Source organism: Lissotriton helveticus, chromosome 12, assembly GCF_964261635.1.
Source record: "Lissotriton helveticus chromosome 12, aLisHel1.1, whole genome shotgun sequence".
Lineage (NCBI taxonomy): Eukaryota > Metazoa > Chordata > Amphibia > Caudata > Salamandridae > Lissotriton > Lissotriton helveticus.
The window spans coordinates 358,512,417-358,528,767 of NC_136073.1; positions in this window are offsets into that span (position 1 = coordinate 358,512,417).

The following is a 16,351-nucleotide window of genomic DNA, read 5'->3' on the forward strand; positions in this document are numbered from 1 at the left end:
GTATTCATTCGTGTCCACTGTCTCCAGATGATTCATAAGGACTTTGCGTGCTATGCTCACTTCTGCTGCGCTGTCTAGCATTGTCTGAGCCCACTCTCCGTTTTTCAGCTGTGTACTCAGTATTCTCGGCATTGTTGAATACTTTAATACTGGCTACCTTCTTCTTTGGAAACTGTAATTTTTTATTTGGATGAGCAGGTTCCTTGTCTTTGGACTTGACGTGCCCTTCCCTGGGTTCCGATCGTCCTCTTCTTTCCGATTTCTGCGAGGAAGTCTGAAAAGATTGAGAGGGACGTGTATCAAAATCTTGATATCTATCAGGTTTCTTTATGTTATCCCTATTTCTAAGGTTGTATCTTTTCACAGAGGGCTCCCTTTGGGGAGACTTGGGTCCTTGGTCCGGAGATCTTTCTCTCCGCCGAGGAGACCTTCCTCTGGACTAGAATCTTTTTTCTTTTGGATTGGATTGTTTGTTTCCATCCCAGTTCTTCTTTTGACTGTTTAGATTATTTTTAATAAATACTTTTTCAGGACTTTTAATTAGTTGGGGCTTCACTGGTATTCCACCCAAACTATCTCTACCTAGTTCTTCATAGGATTTTTCTATAATTCTGGCAATTTCAGCTGGTTGGTCTGCTATATCTGTCTCTTTTAACCTCTGGCGGATCGCCACATTCGCTGCTTCTCCTTTTATGTTGGCTAGTAATATTGCCGAGACCTGCTTGAAGTCTTTTAGTAATTTCATACCGAGAGTTAAAGCGGGTTCTGGACCGTATTCGTCTTGAATTTGTTTTAGCACATCTGGTATTACTGACATGGATGGAACTCCATGTGTTTTTGTGTAAATGGAAGCAAAGACTGTACCCCAGGTGTCACAGTCCTCCACGTGTGGTGCGATTCCCATTGGAAGACAGATAGTCAGAATCCTGTGTTTTTCTACCGGGGTGGTATCTGTGAATACCGCCTCTATTTGGGTGATTTTTTGTGCTAACCAGAATGGTATTTGTTCCCGTTTAGCTGGTACTTTACCTAGGCAGGACTGTATGTTCTGTGGTGTAATTTTATTTGTGTTCCCCTGATGAGGGGTCAGCTGTGGAATTTTAATTACTGGTTGGACAGTTGAAGTCCGCATTACATATTGGACTAATTGTCTATATATTTTAATTAATTGTTTTAGTTGTACTAAAAGATCTGCTGCAGACATTCTTTCGATGTCTGGATGTGGTGTGTATCCGGCTAGGACCGGCCACGTTGCTCCTGGTCTACCTAGTGGACCGAGCCTGGTGATGTGATTATTATGTTTTAGGGCGCCATTAAACAAGAGCAGGTGCTCTTGGAATTTGAGTGGTACTTCCACTTCCTCGAAAGGAATGTACTCATCAGGAGGTTCCTCTGTTTTGTAATAGTGGAAGACCTTTGTTACAGCATTAGCTGCTGGAAAGTTTATCCATGAATAGAATACCTCTGTCTGCCGATATTCATGTGCCTCAATTACGAATATGACTGTACCACCTCTTGGTGTCAGTCCATTTTCTATAAGTTTTAAAGTTACAGATTTCCTTTTGTTGACCGGGATGAGTATTATATCCGGGTCTGCTTCTTGCATAGTATTATCAGCTTCTATTAGTTCAGCTGCTAATCTAACTCTCTCTCTTTCATCATCACTTTCTGACATTTTACTGTCAGGAAGGTTATTCTGTTTGTTTGCAGATCAGGTTCCTTATGGAAACAAAGATTAGGTGCACAATATTTTGGAACAGTGTATCCTTCAACGTTGATTGAACCAAGAACCATACATAGGAGTTCCCTCCTGCAAGGTTTGGCGGATTTTACCTCTCACCCACTCCAGACGTCTTTGGAGTATTATGGGAAAAAAGGGTCTGAGTGAAAGAGCACGACTGAGTTACTCTAAAGTCTTGCGTTAGTTTTATCGCCTTTCCAAACGTTGGGCGCCATGTAGTGTAGTTCCTATTATCCCAATAGGCTCTGCGCATTGGAATAATACCTCCAATAGTATAGACCTAGACCAGACGTTAACTAGGTCTTCTACTGTCGATATTAGACTTAAAGTTTTGGGTTTGCCAAGTGACTGACTCAAGAATTCTCTGCAAGGGGTTATTCAGTTCTGTACCTGAGATCTAGGATGGTTGAGGGATGGTATCTCTCGTCTGTGGTCTCGATATTCCAAGCTGCCTGCAAGGGCTGCTCGGAAGCGCCGGAGCTGGATTTCTCGGCAGGAGAAAGGCAGCGTCTCGTTCTCAGCGCGTCAGGAAGGCGGGGCAGCGCCAGTGGGCTTCGCTCTCTGCTGGGCTTCGGCAAGTCTCGCTGCTCCGATCTCGTCACCACCGCGTGTGTTTGCTTAAGGCAATGTCGGTAATATTTATACCTGTAAGGTGCCGAGATTGACGTAAGGATGGACATAGATACGTCAATAAGGATGTCATACGAGCTGGTCGTTAGCACATTCTTTTACTGAAGTTCTTTGAGAAATCAAAACAATGGCCGCAGGGATTTTCCCAGGTTGTCATAGGTTTGATTTGTTTTGAGAACTCCGTATGCCTTATCAGGGGCTGGAGGAATATTGCTTGCCTAATTAGATGGCAAGCGTTATGACCTAATCAGATAACGCGCTCCTGTGCCGTGGTCTGGCTTAATCAGATAACGGTTTCTGCATCATGGGATGGCTGCTAGTTAATTTGTTAACCAGAATAGGGTCAGGAATAGGGGATCTATACAGAACCTATAGGAATACATCACACTGCGGACCTAAATTATGCAGAGCTTTGAATACAAGGTAAAGTGTTTTGAATTTTATTCGATTTTTAATCGGTAACCAGTGAAAATTCCGAATAGTTTGGGCGATAGGTTTGAATTTGGGGGTTCTGGAAAGCAATCTTGCTGCGGCGTTTTGTACTGATTGCATTCTGTTGACCACCCGAATTTGAGCATTAGCAAACAGGCCGTTGCAGTAATCGAGTGATGATAGTACGAGTGTACTGACAAGAGTTTTGCCTGCGCTGTCGGGTAGAAACTGCATGATTTTTTAAATGAGTTTTAGCTTATGAAAAGCTGTTGCCACTATTTGATTCGCATGCGCGGAAAGGTTAAGATGTTCATCAAAAACCACTCCCAAATTCCTGACCTTCGGGACAGGGTTGGGCAGGGTTCCAAAAGATGAAGGCCACCAGATGGATGACCAGCGTGGGCAAAGTCTCCCAAAGATGACGACCTCGGTCTTCTCGGAGTTAAGTTTAAGGCGGCTGGAGGACATCCAGTCTCCAATTGCCAACATGCCTTCCTGGAAGCGCTCCGCCACCTCTTCTCCATCATTGTTAATGGCGAGGACTAACTGGGTGTCATCCGCGTAGGAGGTAAGGCCCATCCCATGTTGTTTGATGACTCTTGCTAGGTCCGACACATAGATATTAAAAAGTTTCGGACTGAGGGATGAGCCTTGGGGAACCCCAAATGGCAGGGACAGCTCGGCTGATTGAAATGGTCCTAGCGTAACTGCCTGGGTCCTGCCAGACAGAAAGGAGGCCAGGAGATTCTTAGCTCCCAGTTGGATGCCCATCATTCCGACACGGCCGATCATGATGGAATGATCGACCATGTCGAAAGCCGCTGAGAGGTCCAGCTGTACAAGTACTGCAATTCCACCCTGATCCCTGATGACTCTAATGTCATCGGCGACTTTAATGAGGGCAGTTTCAGTGCCGTGAAATTTACGAAACCCAAACTGGGTATCGTCCAGCAAATGATATTCCTCTATGTATTCAGACAGCTGCTGGTTCATAGCTTTCTCTACCACCTTGGCCAAAAAAGGGAGACTAGCTATTGGTCTATAGTTTTTTGGTTCGTCTTTGGCCAAATGTGTTTTTTTTAGAAGTGGGTTTAAAAAGGTGTTTTTCAAAACATTGGGGTAAATCCCTGATTCAAATATGACATTGCATAATTGCGTGATTACAGGTGTTAATAGATCTAAAACGGGTGAAAAAAATTTTGGTGGGCATGGGTCTAGAGCCAATCCTGTTTTTATAATTTTGATAATGTCCATTGTTTGTTGCTCTGTTATTTCTTTAAATTGAGATAACGTACAGACTGAGGGCGTGGTGCAGGTGGGGTGTATGATGGTATTATCATTGGAAGAAAAGGGTAAGTAAATATCATTAACCTTTGTATAAAAGAAATTGGCCAATACATCGCAAAATGATTGAAAAGGGGGAGGGGCTAGGTCAGGAGTGTTCCCCACTAATTGCTTCACTACCTCATAGAGTTGTTTATTTGAGTTCTTTGCGTTGTCTATTTGGTCGCTAAAATACTTTCTTTTAGCCTCAGCAATCATTTTTTTGTTGATGGCCAGTGTTTCCTTGTAGCAAGATTTGCTTTCTACATTGTAAGATCTACGCCAAATCCTCTCACGATTCCTGCAAATTTGTTTTTGTGCTCTAAGCTCTTCCGAGAACCATGGTGCGGAGGGAGCTATCCTATTTCTAGATATGGTTTTGTGTGGTACCAGTGTTTTTATGGTGTTACCTAACGACTCTGAATATTGAATCATGGCTATATTTGGGTCCTCTGAGATGGTAGGACAGGTACTATCCAATAATTCTCTGAAGTCTGCATTATTTAGATCATTCAAGGCTTTGAAGGGAGTGCGACATGGAGTGGTCGATCTACCTAATGGGACATCCTTAATTGAAATAGAAATATCACAAAGGACGGCATGATGGTCGGACCAGGGGAGCGGAAGGATATCTTGTACATGAATCCCCTTAAAGTTAGAAAAAATGCCATCCAGAGTGTGACCGGCCTCATGTGTGGATGAAGTAACCAATTGGGAGAGTCCTAGGGTTTCCATATCAGACAGTAGTGTATGTGTTTCAATACTGTCTTGTTTTTCTAAATGGAAATTAAAATCCCCTAAGACCGTGAAGCAATCCTCTATTGCTAGTGATTCAAGCATTGTATTCAAATTGGATAGAAATTGTGTACGTACTCCTGGAGGTCTATACAGGAGAACTCCTTTGAAGTTATGCGAGGGTGTCAGCATAATGGAAAAATGAATTGCTTCACAAGATGGGGAGAGTATAGGAGACAGCGTCACCATGAAAGTGTTGCGGGCAATAATTCCCAGACCGCCTCCCTTCTTTCTTTGTCTATCATATCGATAGATTTTGCATCCAGGTAGGACGGCAACCACTAGATCGGGATCTGAAGCGTTGTCCATCCAGGTCTCTGTGACGAATAGTATGTCTAATTTCCTATCTGTGATGAGGTCTGATATGTCCTGTCTGTGTCTGGCTAACGATCGGGCATTGATAAGTGCTGTGGATATATTTAGGTTTGTTTTGACACTCTTTTTACTGGTGGTTGTAGTATTCGTGAGGAAGGGTAGCAAGGTTTTACAGTGAGGACAGCTGCTAATGGTCATTTGAGAGATAGACTCCGGATCATGCTTAGGGCAAGTGTTGACTGGGTCTGGTCGATATTGCAGTAACATGGCTTTGGAATAAGGGGTCCGTATCAGCGTTCGGCCAGGGGGCATGGCCCTAGGCCCGGAACCGGGGCGGACGGACGCAGACGGGCTTGCCTTTGGCGCGCCGCCGGCGTGCCCGCTGCACCCGCCCGCTGCGTGGATGGGATGTCATGTCCTTATATCTGGTCATGAGGAGGGTGGGAGGCGGCCAACAGCTAGACCGCAACCCTTTCCTCCGCTTAAGATGGTGGCTACAACCCTTTCTCCCAGAGCGTCACTACCTAATCGTGTGCGCCGGCGATCGGGGTTCGAATCAGGCTCAAGAATGTGCAGGTATTTTAAAAGTTAAACAATATACAGTGCACAAAATGACAAATGGTAAATTAAATTTTAAAACCAGTGATGGCAGATAAGCCCCCGGCTTCCGCCTCAGGGGAGAGACACGAATTGATTCAGCGCACTGCGCTGTCAGGCTGATTAAGTATCCTCTAAGGGCGGGAGGCGGCCAACAGCTAGACCGCAACCCTTTCCTCCGCTTAAGATGGCGGCTACAATCCTTTCTCCCAGAGCGTCACTACCTAATCGTGTGCGCCGGGGATCAGGGTTCGAATCAGGCTCAAGAATTTGCAGGTATTTTAAAAGTTAAACAATACACAGCGCGCAAAATGACAAATGGTAAATTAAATTTTAAAACCAGTGATGGCAGACTAAGCCCCCGGCTTCCGCCTCAGGGGAGAGACACGAATTGAGTCAGCGCGCTGTCCTGTCAGGCTGATTAAGTATCCTCGGAGGGCGGGAGGCGGCCAACAGCTAGACCGCAACCCTTTCCTCCGCTTAAGATGGCGGCTACAATCCTTTCTCCCAGAGCGTCACTACCTAATCGTGTGCGCCGGGGATCAGGGTTCGAATCAGGCTCAAGAATTTGCAGGTATTTTAAAAGTTAAACAATACACAGCGCGCAAAATGACAAATGGTAAATTAAATTTTAAAACCAGTGATGGCAGACTAAGCCCCCGGCTTCCGCCTCAGGGGAGAGACACGAATTGAGTCAGCGCGCTGTCCTATCAGGCTGATTAAGTATCCTCGGAGGGCGGGAGGCGGCCAACAGCTAAACCGCAACCCTTTCCTCCGCTTAAGATGGCGGCTACAACCCTTTCTCCCAGAGCGTCACTACCTAATCGTGTGCGCCGAGGATCAGGGTTCGAATCAGGCTCAAGAATGTGCAGGTATTTTAAAAGTTAAACAATATACAGTGCGAAAAAATGACAAATGGTAAATTACATTTTAAAACCAGTGATGGCAGACTAAGGGACACTTGCATCATTGAAGGATTTTGCACTTCCTAAATTGCGAAAATTAAGGAATCGCAATTTAGGAATTGCAAAATCCTATGCATCAAGAAATCCTAAAAGTTTTTAGGATTTCGTAATTTTCGGAAATTGCGATTCCTTAATTGCGAATCGCAATTAAGGAATGGCATTACATTGATTCCTAGGGGCCTAGAGGCCCATAGGAATCAATGCCTTTTTGCATTTCTTTTTTTTGGAACTCGCAATTTGTTGATGCATTGCAAGGGTGCAGAGGGGGGTCCAAAGGCCACCCCCGCCCCTGCACCCCTGAAACTATTTTAAAGTGCATGTTTCACACACACATGTCCTAAGGACATGTGTGTCTGTAACATGAAAGTTTAAAAAATGCATTTTTTTGCTTTTTTAAAGATTTTCACAAATTAACACGAGGGTCAACCTCGTGTTAATTTGCACTTCCTATTTCAAAATTCGCATTTTTTTACAAATTCATGCATTGCATTTAAGGAATCGCACAAATGCGATTCCATAAATGCATTCGCATTTTTAGGAATTGCAAAAAAATTTGGATTTTGAAAAATTGTTTCATGCATCCCAAAAACTTATTTAAGAAGTGCAAACGGACGAATTTACCGATTCGCACCGTTTGCACTTCCTAAATAGGTTGATGCATGTGCCCCTAAGCCCCTGGCTTCCGCCTCAGGGGAGAGACACGAATTGAGTCAGCGCGCTGCGCTGTCAGGCTGATTAAGTATCCTGGGAGGGCGGGAGGCGGCCAACAGCTAGACCGCAACCCTTTCCTCCGCTTAAGATGGCGGCTACAACCCTTTCTCCCAGAGCGTCACTACCTATTCATGTGCGCCGGGGATCGGGGTTCGAATCAGTAAAGAATGTGCAGGTATTTTAAAAGTTAAACAAAATACAGTGCGCAAAATGACAAATGGTAAATTAAATTTTAAAACCAGTGATGGCAGACTAAGCCCCCGGCTTCCGCCTCAGGGGAGAGACACGAATTAAGTCGTAAAATTGGCAATGCCTAAACATCTGCTGGGAGATTCTATGTTCGAGCTTTCCTGGGTCAGAAGAAATAAAAACTTACAAATTTAAGAAGAAGGCTCAGTTTTACAAAGCAATGCACAAACAATCTAGTTAAGCTATGGACATTCTTTGGAACCAGGGGGCATATTATCAAGCATAGAGTTAAAATTATCGCCGCTTTAGTGGTAGAAAACTGCAGCTAAAGCGGCGACAATGGGCTTGATAATATGCCCTTGAGAATTTCAATAGAGGCCCATGTTAACACCGAAATATGGGCTTCTATTGGAACTCTCAAGGGCATATTATCAAGCCCATTATCGCCACTTTAGCTGCAGTTTTATGCTGCTAAAGCGGCGATAATTTTAACTCCGTTTCTTGATAATGTGTCCCTAAACGCCTTTTCATCGGAGATCACAAACAAACCTCACGATTTTAGAAAGCAGCTAAAAACCTGGCTGTTTTCATCGACCCCGTAATCCACACTTGTATTGTCCTATGATCGTTTCTCCAGTAAGCAAGAAGGGCAGAGCTCGCGCCAAGACACCTTAGGGTATAATCTGGGCTTTAAAAATATAAATGTAATCTAATCTATACCAAAGCTGCATTCAGGGGCATCACGAAGAAAGGCAACACAGACACCCAAAGGTGGCTTTTCAGTGAATGAACCGGTGCCACCCAGCGGCGCAGCTATCAGTGGTGTAGAGGATGGAGAGGTGCAGGCCCATTTAAACTGGATTATTGTTGGAATTTACTACACAACAAGTGGTCAGATGCCCATTTTGCTTGTTTGCTCTAGGGCCCCCTTGCTCGTCACTATGGCTTGTCAACAAGCACCTTGCGTTTGTAAGGCCTGTGCCGGGGTAAGTTGAAAGGTGTTCTTTTTTATTTTTATTATTATTTTATTTTATTGAGCAAATTTAAAGAGTGATCAACGGTACACCGATTGACTAATCATGGCATCATACAGAATGTACATCATTAATTAAGGCATTGGAACATTTCAACAAAGTGCGGAGGTGCCAAAAATTACACCTATTCATATAATCCTAGCAACCATGTTATTCAATATTTTTAGGATAGTGCAATACATTGATATTTTTTTGGAATATGAAAGGCCGCCTTCTTGATAGTCCGTTCACGAGATGCCTGCCTCAGGGGACCTTCCTTTGTGGTGTGCGTATTTTGGGTAGATTTGCCTCAGCCAAGATTAAAGCAAAAATAATTTTATCTCATCTCGAAAGACTGAAAACAGGATTATGAAACCAGCAGGCAAAACAACAGTCATGTTTACTTTAAAATGTTGTATTATAAAATCATGTATTTCAGGCCTCCGGTTTATTTTTTAATGTGGGCTGTATTGTCTAATTAAGCATGTGCTACATTCATATGTTTGCAGATAGCACTGGTCGTACTCTCAGAATGTTGTGTTAAACCCACGTCTGGCAAACAACAAGGCTTGTTTGTAGGGAAATAAAAGAGAGCTCGTGGCCTCACGTGACACCGATGAGCATATGTGTGGATTAATGAGCGCCCACGGTCACAGGGGTCATTTCCACTTTTTTGTCACTGTGCACGACACTGCGATCGCCAGACCTATTCGCCACCTCTAACATCTGAAAGGGAACACGAGAGTCACGAGGCGCTGCCAGATGAGTTAAATTTAATCGCCTCCCATCACACCTGTTCTGGCAACTGTAATAATGGATTGTCTCTGCAGCTTGACTTGGGGCCGGAGAGTGCTACTTTCTGCCGCGCGGAGGTCAGCTGGGTGACAGAGCGGCCCGCTTGTGTGGCATTCCTATTTGTTGCAAAGGCGATTTCTACCATCATGGTGATCTGATTCGTGGGTGGCAGTGTCTGGGGGCACTGTGACCGGGCGCTTTTAATTCTGGCCTGGTCGCGACACCCTAAGACACACATGAATCAGATCATCGGATCAGGATTGCATGCAATGTAAACGGCTGGACGGCGCCCAGTCGTAAATAGACTCACCTGCGGGCGGCAGACAAGAGGAATTAAATCATGAAGTGCCTCTCTTTCCTCCTCATCCCCCTGATGCATGAGCATCATCAGGCAGCAGACCCCGTACCCACCCCCTGGCCTAAGACTGAACTAACTGTAAAACCGCGGAGCGCAGTGGCGCAGAGGTCAGGTGGTTTTTATTTTAATAAATTAGAAAGATCATAGTCAGGCCTGATCATAGTAGCCTGCCTAAATGAAATTGAAATCGGCGGCAGCCGCAGGGTCGCTGCTCACATCATGGACACGGATGGAGCACCAGCAAAAGCGGCCCTCTGTCATGATGCTCCCACCCCATCCAGCCTACCGGGGGATTGTCCGGTGCCTGAAATTGCCAGTCGGGCCCTGGTCAAAACCTTACACCTGCTTGAAGCAGGCGTAAGGAGAGACGCAGCACAATAGGAATAGGCATTCCTGAGCATTGCTGGAGTTGCGAAGTGCATGCGACACGACTCCAGCAATCCGTTACCTTTGCCCAACAGATGCGTGACACATCTGTCAATCCTGGCGCCATGGTGCGCCGCCTGGTAAATGCGACACATTCAGGGCAGCACAAGTTTTTTTTTGCATGACGCAATTGAACTGACGCATCACTGCTAAAATGCAGAGATGTGTCAGTTGTTGTAAATCTGCCCCAAAAAGTGGAAAGAATGAAGAAAAGAAAGACAGAAAAAAGAACCAGCAGGAATGAGATAAAAGACCAGGGAGACTATGGAGGCATAATAAAGAGCTTGAGATGGAATACATTTTACCAGCCCTGGTATTCCGAAATCCTGACATTCATCCGTGCAGGCTGAGCGCTTCTGAGAAAAACCTTGGGCACTGGCGTTATTATTTTACGAATAAAGCACTGCAGATGTTTGCTATTTGCTTTTTACCTTGTCTTTTCTCTCATGCTTTTGCAGTTCGTTATATTTCCTATCTTTCAGGGAATTCAAAACTGTACTGCATCTCTTTAACATGCATGTTTTCTCTTGGGATCACAGAGCTTCTAACAGGGTGGTTCATTAATAGTTTTATTTGCATTAAGGTATGCGAGATGCAATTTCAGCCTGCAGGTGCGAGAGTTCAAGAGTACTTCAGGGTGGCTGATTGATTTTTAAAGACGGTGTTCAAGTGGCTCATAGGCCTACCTAAAAAAGACAGAGCTCTGAAAACCGTAAATTACACGAATGTAGAAAAAGTATATGTATCATACAAAAATAACAATAAAAAAAACCACTAAGGAGAGGAGATACCTTTTCTGTGAAGTGCTACATTTCTTCCATCAATGGAGACAGGTGAACTTTGAAAGTTGTCAGGTATAAGCAGCCCCACTTAATATCACCAAGCAAGGGAGTAGCCAGAAAATAAAAATACCCCCCACTTGAACATTACCTCTGCCCATGCGAGCATGTGAAATGAGTGCTTCTAATCTTCTTTAGAACAATAGCCTTTTTATTCATATGCCCCCTCACCATGATGTCACCCTTCCATCCATCCATGTATCTGTCCCTTCATCCATTCTTTTTCTGTCTATACATCCATTCACTTTTCCTTCCTCCATCATTTCACCCATCTGTCTATTCTTCTATGCCCCTAGTATGAACTCTTTATCCTATAGACCCTTTCACCCTTTGCTTCATTCGTTCAAACATTTTTCTGTTCTTCATTTCACCATTCCATCCTTACATGAACTCTTTCTTTCAACATTCCTTCCTTTCACTCTTCCATTCTACCGAACACCTTTTCTTTCTTCTTTACTACAACTTGTCCCAACTCCTCCTGTTCTTTACTGTTTCTACCACTCCAGCTTTACTTCTCATGCTTATTTATTCTTTCTCGCATATCTCTCTCGTTCTCACTAATTAGTTATTTTTCCCTAGTTCATCAGTTTTCTTTTTTGATTTCCTAAAATGTACATGTCAGCCATGGCCCACAGCCCTCTGTTAAAGTGTTATTTATGAACATTTTCTATCAGACAGAAGAGGCCCATAAATAACTAATTCATGTTTTAGTGGGACCAAATTCATTAACCTGGCAGAGCCCCCTCTTAAGCATCGAAAGTAGGGGGTTACCTACACCACTGTCACCAAGTGAGTGAGAATTTAGGTCAGTCTTCTCCTATTTCGTTGGCAAGTTGGAGTGATTTTACCATACCACACGAGAAATATTTCAAATATTAGGGTCAAACTGTGAATTACCTCCTCATTGCCTTACTTGTCTGACGATTTACTTATTTGAGTAATATGTGAATATTTCTGTTATTCATCACCTATTCCAAAGATCCTTTTCTAGTTTCTATAGAAAGAAGGGAGGTACCTCCCATAAATCTTCTCTTACCCACCTCACTTTATGGTTGTTTTTTGTGCCCTTCCATTCAGGGGCAGAATAGCTCCAGAGGTGCCTTCCAGTTGTTAAGAGTGCAGGCATGGGCCAGACTGGCTTTAGCGGGCACCAGGAGTTTCCTCGGTGGGCCACCAAGGTGGGGGCCAGTTTTCGACCCCTGGGAGTCCGTTTTTGTTACCGGGATGTTTTTGCAGCATATCTGCAATATCGGCTGCCTGTAACAACAAGCATTTGCAATGCAATGGGTCTCGCATTAGGAAAGTTTGAGCTATTGGTATTGTAAATGGCAAAGTTTTTATGTATGTTTTTTTTTTTAAATAGCTAAATTAATAGCTTTGTCATTTACAATGCCAATAGTTATAAGATATAAACAGAAAAACTCTAAAATCACAACCAGGCTGTAGAAACTGCGGGACAGTAGAGAGTGTGAGACTAACACACGCATCCTGCCAGTCTACCCCATCTACGAGGGCGAATCCCATGGTTTTAGTCAAAAAAAGGTTTATATCAAAACATCATTCCCTTCAATTCAGGTTTAATTTAGAAATGCAATTCTGATTTTATTCTAGAACTCTCAGTTGGATTCCCGTCATATGACGACTTTCAAATAAGGGTAAATTAAAATGCCTCAGAAGGTGCCCCCTTTAAAATGAACGGAGAATAAAATGGCGTTGTTAGAGTATGATATAATATGTGGAAGAGGGTGACCCCAACGAAGGCTATGGGGGTATTTTGTTTGTGAGGGTGGGAACTAGGAGTCCAAAGACGGCAACACCTGCCAAAGGAGGGCAGGCTGACCGGCGTTGTGCGGTTCCCACATTTGGACATGTAGTTAATGCGTAGTGCGGTGTATATACAAATCACGTCCTGTATCAACACACTCCGAGGCAGCCCGCGCACAGACAGGCGTGTGCTGACCTGGCAGGGTCAAGTGGCACACCGCGCCAGCTGGTACGTGACTTAAAGGTGCAGAACGCAGCGCCCTCCTCTACCACTGCCAGGCGGCACGCGCTCCCCGCCAACACTTCCGACACATGGCACGTGTCACCAGAGAGCATTCGCACGACATCTGCGCTTCGAGACGCAAAGTGCCTCGGGTCGCCAGCTCCGGAGCTATTCCTGGAGAATGCCATCCTCCCCGAGTGTTTATTTCACCGTGTGCATGGATGTCACTTCCTATACTCATGCCTAGATTTGTTATGAATCGGAGATCAGACGTTTAAGGCACTCCTAATTTTGACACAGCGAATATAAAAGCAACAACAAAGGTGCATGTTTAATTTTCAGTAAACTCGACTCCAAGTCCACGCAACGCCGCCGGCCTGCGACCAGAAAGTCAGGCAGGCCGGGCGGGACAACCGGAAACAGGAAGTAGGAGGGCGGGAGCCTACCCCGCCTCCCACGGAAGAGCCGCGATTGTTTGGAGCACCGGAGCAGGCAGGAGCCTACCCTGCGCCCCGGTGCCAAAGAAGGGAGGAAGAGTCCTGCTGCCGGTGAGTGGGGCTTCGCTTTGTTGCTGGCCTGCGAGGGCGGGGGGGGGGCATGTGTGTGCGCGCGCGCGGCGGTGGGCTGTGTATGTGTGTGAGCGTGCGTGTGTGTATGTGTCTTGGAGTCTGTGTGTATGCGTGTGTGACTGTGGGGGAGGAGGAGGGGGTTGCCTGTCTGGGTGCCTGAGTGTCTGTGTAAGTGTAAGTGCGTGTGCGCGCGCGTGTGTGTGTGTGTGTGTGTCTGTGTGCATGCATGCACGTTAGGCTGGGAGTATGGGAGGGCGGCGCAGGACGGAACATGCGCGTTCGCGCACACGAATCCAGGTAACAAAGCTCGTACACCCTCTTGTCCTCCTTCCCCCCAGACTGATCACTATACGTCTCCAGCTGGACACATGCATCCTTGCGGATGCATTGCCAGCGAGACCCAAAGAGGGCAGCAGTGAGAAATGATTGGTGCTTTCCACTTGCATGACCGAGCTGTTGCCAGGGGCAGTTTCTGTTCCCATTCTGGCCATGGGTGCAGGGGCTCGTTCTGTAAATTCCATTTTTTGGGCAGTTAACTGCGATGGTGCCAGGAATGCTTCCGATCACTGCTGCAGGGCTCCAGCCCACTTACTTCTGCTTCAAGCAGAGCAAGACATGTTCAATTGGTTTGGGAGTAGACACCAACCTGTATGTGTGTTTGTGTTTAGGGGTAATGTAGCCGCTTCTAGCAGGTTAAGTTTGGCAGTGTGTTGGCCTGCCGTTGTTTCCACAATTTAGTTTCTATGAACTGCAACCAGCTTAACGCGCTGTGAGGTTTACATTTTTAGCCTCAGATTACAGAGGATTGGTGGGGCGTAGGTATTTATACCGGCACGCAGACTTCCTAAACACTCAAACAAATCTCTGGTATGCGCCTAATATAGTAGTCAGTCCTCTAGAGATTTTGTGATCAGATTTATTCATGGCTGTTGTGGTGGAAAACTCTTCTGTATGGTAATATAAACCCCTGCACTGAGTGCCCAACCAGTCTGATGTCTGGATTCCCTAATACTGATTTTTGTTTTCATAGGCGAACATAGATGTTACACCTGATAATCTTCAGGTAGTGTTTCAATAAACTTTTAGTTTTTTCCTCCTGGGTTTTGCTGGTTCTCTTGAAGTGGCCTGAGGGCTCAGCACACTTTTTCACTGTAAATGTGGCATGAAAGTGCAAGTGTCCTTCATACACTCATTAGGAAGTGGTGCTTACCTGACGATTCTAACTATGTTTCCAGCCTGCCATTGCAGTCTGGTGTGTGCGACGTGAACCTATGGTGTTTTTACACATGTGTCCAGCCTGCCATTGCAGGTCTTTCTATGCGTTATTGGGCATAGTAGTGAGACAAAATACCGAAATTAAAATATCGATATACAATAATATCGATGTTTTAATTTCGATGGTATAGAATATCGATGTCCAAAATATCGACAGACAGAATATCGTTTTTTTAAGGTATGTATGTTATAAATATCGAAATTTACTAATATCGAAATTTTGTTCATTGTTATGTATTTTATTATGTTGTTTATATGTTTGTTAAATATGTTTTGTAATGTATGTTTGAAAATTAGTATATTTGTTTACATTTTGCGTTTTAGTATCAGAGCGGGTTATGGGTTTATGGGGGAATAGGGTGGGAAGTAATTTAATAATAATTGATTCATTAATATATTTTTGTTAATATTTTTAATTATTAATTAATTGGTAATTAATTAATATTAATTAGTTAATTACATTAATTAGAGTTAATGTTTTAATATATGTAATTTTTTGTTATTGTTAATTAATTAATTGGTAATTATATAATATTAATTATTTAATTACATTAATTAGAGTTAATGTGCTAATATATTTAATGTTTTTGTTATTGTTAATAATTAATTGGTAGTTAAATAATATTAATTATTTATTTAAATTAATTAGAGTTAATGTGCTAATATAGTTAATGTTTTTGTTATTGTTAATTAATAATGAATTGGTAATTAATAATTATTAAGTGATTAAATGATGTGATTTATTTATGTGTAGTGGGTTGTGTGTTTATAGGTGAATAGGGTGTGATATAATTAAATGTAAATAATTAAAGAGATTGTATTTATTTGTTGGTATTTATTGTTAATTAATTAGTAATTAATATGTGTTAATTAGTTCATTTATAATTACATCAATTTAGTAATATTAATTGTTATTAATTGATTAATAGAAATTTATATTAATTGTGTTTTTTGTATGTTTAGTGTGTTGTGTGTTAAAGGGGGAGTAGTGTGGGAAGTAATTTTTACCCCCATGCTATCCAATGCTTTCCCTACTGTTGCACCCTCTGGAGTGGGAATAGTAATTTAAACCCTACGCTATCCAACGCTTTCCCTACTGTTGCACTCTCTGGAGTGGGAATAGTAAATTGTACCCCTACGCTATCCAACGCTTTCCCTACTGTTGAACCCTCTGGAGTAGGAATAGTTATTTAAACCCCTACGCTATCCAACGCTTTCCCTACTGTTGCACCCTCTGGAGTGGGAATAGTAATTTTTACCCCTACGCTATCCAACGCTTTCCCTACTGTTGCACCCTCTGGAGTGGGAATAGTCATTTTTACCCCTATGCTATCCAACGCTTTCCCTACTGTTTCACTCTCTGGAGTGGGAATAGTAATTTTTACCCCTAT